We start from the raw sequence: 8,542 nt of genomic DNA, 5'->3' as shown, positions 1-8,542 counted from the left end.
CCGCCTGGCCCCTTGTTCTGCTGGACTCACTGGCGGGACTCTCACTCCCCAAGGCCTTCCTGGACTCCATGTCCCTGCAGCCTTCCTGGACTCTATGTCCCTGCGGCCTTCCTGGACTCCATGTCCCTGCGGCCTTCCTAGACTCCCATCCCCCGGGGCCTCCCTGGACTCCCGTCTCCCGCAGCCTGCTTGGTTTCCTGTCCTCCCCCGGCCTTCCTGATCTCCCGTGTCCCCACAGCCTTCCTGGACTCCTGTTGTCTAGTAACTGTTCGCGTTTCCTGAAGTTCACACATGGCAGGTGTAGCCCTCGAGGTGAGGCCTGAGGAGGTGCGGCCTTCGGGAGGCCATGCCATCATGAGCCAGGGTGTCCCGGGGTGGGGGGGGATCAGTGCCCTCACAGGAGGGGACAGAGAGGCTTGCCTCCTTCTCCCCAGCACACGGGAAACCGGAAAGGGCCCTCGCTGACCCAAACCCGCTGGCACCTGGCTTCCCAGCTGTGGGGTCCTGTTGCTGCCGCCCAAGGGGAGCCCCCCTGCCAGGGCCCTGACGGGGACCATCACACCTGAGATGCTGTTCAAGCTCTATGTCTGTTGAGCGACTGTAAGCTCTTGCATTCTCCCTCCACAGCACTCATCCTAGCGTTTTCTTTCCTTTTTTAATTTTTCCACATGTTCCCAACTGAGAGAACTAAGCGCTTAAATCCCAAACCAGCTTCGACATACACAAACAAATTGAAGATCCCCAGTAACTTCTCTTTACCCATTTTTCCTGGGTGAGGACACACTACAAAGCTCAGCATAAGGTCAACGAAAGAAAGAAAAGAAGAGAAAACACAGAGTTCCAGGGCTTCGTGACTTCGGGGTATCCACGGAGCGCTCTGCTGGGACAGAGCAACTCCAAAGCTTCCTCCGTGGTGCTCTCCAGATATAAGAAGATAGAAGCGCTTGAAAACAATTACATAGAAAACAAAATAAAGAGAAGTTGAAATTTCAGGATAACAAAATGCAGCAAAAACACAAGTTTAGAAACATCTTGACAATTCAAACTAGGTTTCCCGTGATTTGGGGGCAGTTGAAGGCAGATGTGAAGAACCACACATGTCAGACACCAACAAATCCCCCCAATTCTGCTGGTGTTCTGTAAAAGATAGTGTGCGTGCGTGTGTGTGTGTGTGTGTGTGTGTGTTTAAGAATACAGTGTTCAAGGAAAAGAAAAACAACAGAACCCCCAGACTATCCATTTATAAACAGATCTTCCTAAGTTTCAAGGATTTTCTGACAAATTATCTGCTGTCATCTCAGAATCGCAAAGTCCCCAAGAACAGGCTGATAAGCTGAAGGCTGACCTCAGGGGTTACTCAGTGGTCAGGCCAAATGTCTCCACGCCCCTTGCAGAGGGAGACAAGGAGCGCTGGGACTCTCATTCTGCCCTCCCCTGCAAAGCCACCCCTCCGCTGACTTCACGACTGCAAACCTGAGGAAGCCTCACATTTCGGGGTCACTCACGGATATCTCTCTAGTCTCGGGACCATGCAAAATGAAGGGGTCAGGTGGTCTTCTGGGTCTCACCTGGAAAAAAATAGGAAAGCTATTTTTTTGGTTGCATAGGTTTTTAAACCTCTAGCTTTTGTATGTTTTTTTGTTTTGTTTTTGTTTTTTAATATATATATTTTTAAAGATTTTATTTATTTATTCATGAGAGACACAGAGAGGGAGGCAGAGACACAGGCAGACGGAGAAGCAGGCTCCCTGCAGGGAGCCCAATACAGGACTTGATCCCAGGGGTGACGTCCTGAGCCAAAGGCAGATGCTCAACCGCAGAGACCCCAGGAGCCCTCTCCTTTTTTATTCTATCCACTGAGTCATAACAATCTCTTGAGTAAAACGTTAGCATTTGTAAAGTGCCTCAAAGTCGACCAAGGCCTTCCCGCCACAGAAGCAGCTGGAGCAGACACAGTTCTTCACTTCCCAGCTGAGGTCACGAGTCTGATCCGGTCAAGGTCACAGAACAAGCAAGTGACCGCAGAGCGATCGGGACCCAGTGCTCCGGGCTCTGCACGATGCCGTCACGGTTCCTCCCGTTTCATACATCAAAGGTCTAAACTTAGCTTGAGAGACTGAGTTAGAAGAGTGAGGCCTCAGTCCGTGTTCCATGGGCACCAGCGTCGTGCTGCACACACGCTCCAGGTCACCCCCGCCGCCTGCGTTTCTCTATTCTGACATCTCCAGTGTGTGGCCGCAAACACTTGACGGTGTCTCTGACTCCACAGGGCGGTATTTGAAAGGAGGTCAGAGCAGGGCGTGGAAATGGTTGGTCTGGACGCGGGAAAGAAAATCAAACTTCCTCTGCAGAGCGCGATGAGCCGGGATTAATTCCATTAAGACGGCAAGACACGCAGCGTGGCGCCCTCAGGGACGATTATGCCTACATCGTTGGTGTGATTTAAGGGAAGGCGGTAAATTGGATTTTTTATGTGTGTAACATATTATGAAAAAATGTACAGAAAAGGAAAATTTCACTGAGTTTTTTTTTTCACTCCCACGAGCAATTCTCTTTTTAGCAGCGACTAGAGAAAGCTAAACGTTTATTTATATCTTCTCACTGTTCCATTTGGTCTCGTCACCATCTCTTGGTGGAATACAACGGAGTTTTTCACTGAGAGGGTCGTTGTTGAAGTACAAAGCGAACGGCAGAGATTAAACGTGTGTATTACACACGCTTACACACGCTTACACACGCTTACACACGCTTACACACGCTTACACACGCGTACACACACGCACCACGAGCTGTCACTCCGCACTTCACGGCGATTGTTGAAGGAGCCTGATACCAGGAAGCCCGGCCCGGGCCCTATGCTGTTACCTCTTCTCTGTGAAACTTTGGGCAACTCACACACTTTCTGAAGACTCATGTTCAGAATCACGTGACACTCGAGGAGGAGAAGGCATCTAAAGTAAGAGTCCACTTCTTGAAACATCGCGTTCATTTGTTCCTGGTCCATCCAGGTCAGCCCCTCTCGGGTGCAGGCCTTGAACCCGGCGCTGGGGGCACAGCAGCGAGCGAATCAGCAAGCACAGGCCCACGAGGGTTGCATTCTCGGGGGGCGGGAGACAGAAAACCCCAAGACGCACTCTGAGAGTAGCCGTGGAAATAATGGGGCGAGCGGAGAGGATGGCAAAGTAGCAATTTTAAGCAGGATGATGGGAAGGCTGCGGCGGGGAGGGTAGGTTGAACCAACGTCATCATGCTTATCAGAGTGACCCGGCGTCCCCACTGACGTGTCCTATCTGCAAGTCCCTGTGCGTGGACCCCCAAGGCGGACACTGTTCACCGCCTCCTGCACTCACAGTGGTCCCCCGCAGCCTGCGGCTCTGCAAATAATTCGATATGCGGGAATGCCCCCCCCCCCATCCTTACACTCCTGGTTTCCTGTGATTCTGTGATGCGGCGGGCGTGCGGGCGTCAAGGTCATGATAATGGCACGATCAAAATAAACATAAAAGGCAGATCTACTCCTTTTTTAGAAAAAAAAAAGTGCTTTCTGTGGGATGGAGTGTCCACCGTGCACTTCCTCAAAGGGATGGCGTCACTTGCCCCCCGTGGCAGGGTCCCGTGGAGCAGGTGTCACACGCACAGGAGCAGGCGCGGGTGCCTCCCGCTGCTGTCCTCCAAGCAGCGCCTTTATCCAGGTCCTTCTGCGACGCTGACTCCGCTCAGCTCGTCCCCAGCATTTCTTTCTCGCCGTGGCTCTCTTTCTGCCTTTGCCCCTTTCGTGTTCACCTTGTCTCCAATGCCTCCGTCTGGTCCTCTCTCCTGTGGTCAGCCCGTGGCCCTGCTCGCTCCCTGGAGAGGGAGAGGCCTTCCAGCGAAGCCCGGTAGGCACCTCTGTACGTCTCTCCCCGGGCACCCGGACGGCGCCCCACAGCTCGGCTCAAACCTCCAGCGGCAAAGAAGGGCCCGGCTGCGGGGACCCAGGTGCCTCGACCTCTCCGAACCTGCCTCCTCCACGGAACAAGCTGTATCGCCTGCCTAAAGTGTGTTCGACGGCGTGGCAAGGCCGCGACCGCTGCGTGGGACCCCTTCGGGCCGGCCCGGGGGATGCTCTGGAGCTCTTGAGCACGTCGTGAGCGTGATGCTCATCTCATCTCACGTCCCAGCAAGTGCATCAATAGCGTTGTTTTAAGCGCACGGCGTCCTGCAGGCCCTAAGAGGCAGGTGTCATCACCTGGCTCGCCACTGTCCGGCCGCTTTCCTCTCTGAGCCCGACCCCCCTTCTGTCCTCCCCGGTGTCTCCTGGGGACTGAGCTTGCCTCTTTCCGGGGCCTTCGGGCTACTGATGCAGCAGGTGCTTCCTCTGCCACCTAAAGCCCCTTGCCTGGGCCTGGGCTGGCGTCCACCTGGGTGCTGTCCTTGCCCCCGGGTGCTCCGAGTGCCCGGGCCGGCCCGGGCCCCCCCCCCTTCCCTGCACCATGCGGCCCTTTCCACTGCCGCCGCCCGCTCTTCCTTCATTGACATTCTTGCAGAACGTCGTGCACGGTGGCCCCGGCCGGCCGCAGCTCTTCCCGTTGCCAGGCCCATCCTACCTGCTTCCATGCAGACGATGCCCTGCTCCCGGGGCACCTGGGAGTGCAGGAAGCCCCCCAGCGATGTGGACGCTGCCCAAACAGACCCCAACGCAGAAACTCGAGAAAGTTACCGACAGATGATGGCTTCCGTCTGCCAGCACTTTCGATGCCAGCTAGCTGGGGGCTTTTGTGTTTGGGTTTGTTCTGTGCGCGTGTGTGTTTCTGTGGGGTTTGTTGGTACCGGAGCAGGCTGTGATTTGCAGCGAGCCTTCGAGGATGGGCACGGGCTGGGGGGCTCACCCAGCGATCGAGCCTGGCCAGCCAGGGCGCACACGCAACGCATTTGCCGGGATAGACAACGACCAAGAAAGCAGGGGGATCTTTTGTCTCCCCTTCTCTTACCTTAATAACCCGGGGCAAATTTAATACAAGCCTGAGTCACATACCAGGATAGAAAAAAAAAATAAGGTTGCAAGTTTCTAGTCACCCAGGCTTCTAGGTATTTTGAAATCCCAAGGTTATGGAGCGACCTGCCCTCTGAGCTGGATGCAGAAGCCAACAGCTTCATCTCCGCCCTGCTTCTGCGACACCTGCCAGCCGGCCCTCCACGACTTCCCCCACCTACGTGTTATGGATCCCCCAAAGGATTCCTGCTTCTGTGAGGGCCCCTAAGCCGCGATCCCGTAAAATCAAAATGATGAGATGGAAAACCGGGGAGGGCCCCGCCGAGTACCAACCACGGCACCTGGTGAGTCGCTAAGCCCGCTGCTCCCACGGGCTCCAGGCCTGCGCTTCCTCCCCGCCGTCCCTGCCCACCTTCCACCCTAGGGAGACTCCTTTTCTTTTCTTTTCTTTTCTTTTCTTTTCTTTTCTTTTCTTTTCTTTTCTTTTCTTTTCTTTTCTTTCTTTTCTTTTCTTTTCTTTTTTTTTCTTTCTTTTCTTTTCTCTTTTCTTTTCTTTTTTTCTTTTCTTTCTTTTTAAAGCTTTTTTTTTTTATGATAGTTACACACACAGAGAGAGAGAGAGAGAGGCAGAGACACAGGCAAAGGGAGAAGCAGGCTCCATGCACCGGGAGCCCGACGTGGGACTCGATCCCGGGTCTCCAGGATCGCGCCCTGGGCCAAAGGCAGGCGCCAAACCGCTGCGCCACCCAGGGATCCCCATTTTCTTTCTTTTTAAAAGAATTAACTCTACTGCTATTTCAACAGCTCTACTATAGTTTCTCTACCTTATCCCAGGTCCTTCCTTGGGATGCATTTTTAAACTGTTTCCAAAAAGCTCAGTCTCCTGTGAAGCATGAAGTTTTAGAGATTTAGGCCAGTTTCATTATCTTTATTGATGTTAGCTGAACGGTGTATTCTGGTAATCATGTGGATTTACATTTAACAGGTCAGCTTTTATTTCAACCCTATGGAGTTTGGAAAGAGCCCTAGAAACCAAGAAGAAACCAAACCTCTCAAGAAGCCTGGCAAGTTCCTCTACTACCATTTTCTCATCTGTCAGCAGGGCTCCGCTTCGGGCCGCACGGGTTCCGTACGGCACAGCTTCACTGTTGAGCAAAGAAAGGCAGCCCACCTACCATCAGACGAGGGGTGGGCAAATTAAATGATCTTCAAAATCCCTTTGAGCTAAAATTTAATCATTATGTCAATGTAGAACTCCAACTTTTCTTCAATTTTCCTCCCATTGGCTTTTAAGATACCATTTTGCCAATTATTTTTTTAATAATAAATTTATTTTTTATTGGTGTTCAATTTGCCAACATACAGAATAACACCCAGTGCTCATCTCGTCAAGTGTCCCCCTCAGTGCCCGTCACCCATTCACCCCCACCCCCCGCCCTCCTCCCCTTCCACCACCCCTAGTTCGTTTCCCAGAGTTAGGAGTCTTTATGTTCTGTGTCCCTTTCTGATATTTCCTGCCCATTTCTTCTCCCTTCCCTTATATTCCCTTTCGCTATTATTCATATTCCCCAAATGAATGAGAACATATAATGTTTGTCCTTCTCCGATTGACTTATTTCACTCAGCATCATACCCTCCAGTTCCATCCACATCGAAGCAAATGGTGGGTATTTGTCATTTCTAGTTTTGCCAATTATTTTTAACATGTGTTCTGGGCTAAATTTGGTTTATACATATTTTGAGTTTAAGTTTGCTTGCTACTTCTAAGAAAATGAAATAGTAAATATAAAGAAAATGTAGTGATTTTTAGAACTTTACGAACCCCGCAAAAATAAAAATCCTGTAACTCACGTGACATGTCATAGAGACAACCTACCCAGTGATTTAAACTGAGATTTCTAACAGATTTAAATAGATTACTAGATGTCAAATACGGTTGCTTCCCGGGACGCCTCGGTGGCTCAGTGGTTGACCATCTGCCTTCGCCTGCTTCGCCCTCTGCCCGTGTCTCTGCCTCTCTCTCTGTGTTCCTCATGAGTAAATAAATACAAACTTTTAAAAAAAATACGGTTGCTTTCCGTTGTAATTCATACGGAATATTCTTAGGGCTTAGACATCACCATAAATCCCGTGTGCTCGGGAGTGACCTTCCTTACAAGGATCATTGGCCTTGGAACCCAAGTAAGGGAGTTTATTTAGAAACCCTTGATGAAACGATTCTGCCTGTTAAGTGAGCCTAATAGTGTTAGAATCCAGCTCTTTTCCTGTAGGTAGTAGCATGTTTATATCAAGCCACTATATTTCATATCCAACCAAAAAGGACACAGAGAAGCTTCAAAGTTCATTCAAACCATGTTGACTGACATCAAGTAGCTTTTCCTTTCTTTGTAATTTCCATATCAACGGTATCTTGCCGTGCACTGTGCCAGGAAAGCTACAAACCCCCCGAAGCGTAGCTTTTCCTGCTATAAATTAAGCCTGTTTCCTTATTAGTATCAACCAAATGCTTAGTTATCACTCTCCTCTTCCACACGCCCTTCACAGGATGCAAGACTCTTCACTCTTCCCATTCTTTTCCATCTCCAGAAAAGGGACATTGTTTTATTTTTTATTTTTTTATTATTTTTTTAATTGAAGTTCGATTTGCCAACACATAGTATCACACCCAGTGTTCATCCCATCAAGTGCCCTCCTCAGTGCCTATCATCCAGTTACCCCATCTCCCCTGCTACTTCCCCTTCTGCAACCCTTTGTTTCTTCCCCAGAGTTAGGAGTCTCTCGTGGTTTGTTTTCTTCTCTAATTTCCCCCACTCAGTTCCCCTCCTTTCCCTTATAAACAAACCCTTTCACTATTTCTTATATTCCCCATGTGAGTGAGACCATATGATGATTGAAAGACATTGTTTTTTTTTTTTTAAGATTTATTTATTTATTTATGATAGACATAGAGAGAGAGGAGAGGCAGAGACACAGGAGGAGGGAGAAGCAGGCTCCATGCTGGGAGCCTGACATGGGACTCGATCCTGGGACTCCAGTATCGCACCCTGGGCCAAAGGCAGGCTCCAAACCGCTGAGCCACCCAGGGATCCCCGAAAGACATTGTTTTGAAACACCCACCTTTTTCATCACTCCTCCAAAATCTACACTGAATTCAAAAATGAGGTTGAGTATCTCTGTGATGTCTGACTGCACCCGGACCAGGCACTGCTCAGGATACCGTAGTTATACACAGTATCACCTCATTTAGTCCCCACGCCAACTCTAAGAAGTAGTTCTGTTAGTCTCATTTTACGGGTGAGAGACCTGAGCCACAGAGAGGTCGAGGAGGCGGCCCAACGTCGCACTATTGGAGTCAGCAGAGCAGAACCTGTGCTCCTAACCCCTGTTCTGCACTCCTCTACGCTGAGCTTGCTTGTTTGGCGGCCGGCTTTCTGAACACTGAGGATCACATACACTGAAGTGCCTTCAGAACACCCTTCTGGCGAGTGGTTATTGCAAGTCTAAAACTAGCTTGCTAATGGAACACACTCAAGTCATCAGAGAAACAAATTATGCTCTAACCATGTCTAG

Source organism: Nyctereutes procyonoides, unplaced genomic scaffold (assembly GCF_905146905.1).
Source record: "Nyctereutes procyonoides isolate TBG_1078 unplaced genomic scaffold, NYPRO_anot_genome, whole genome shotgun sequence".
Taxonomy (NCBI): domain Eukaryota; kingdom Metazoa; phylum Chordata; class Mammalia; order Carnivora; family Canidae; genus Nyctereutes; species Nyctereutes procyonoides.
The sequence above is the reverse complement of the archived record's forward strand: the minus strand, read 5'-3'. Positions refer to the sequence as shown.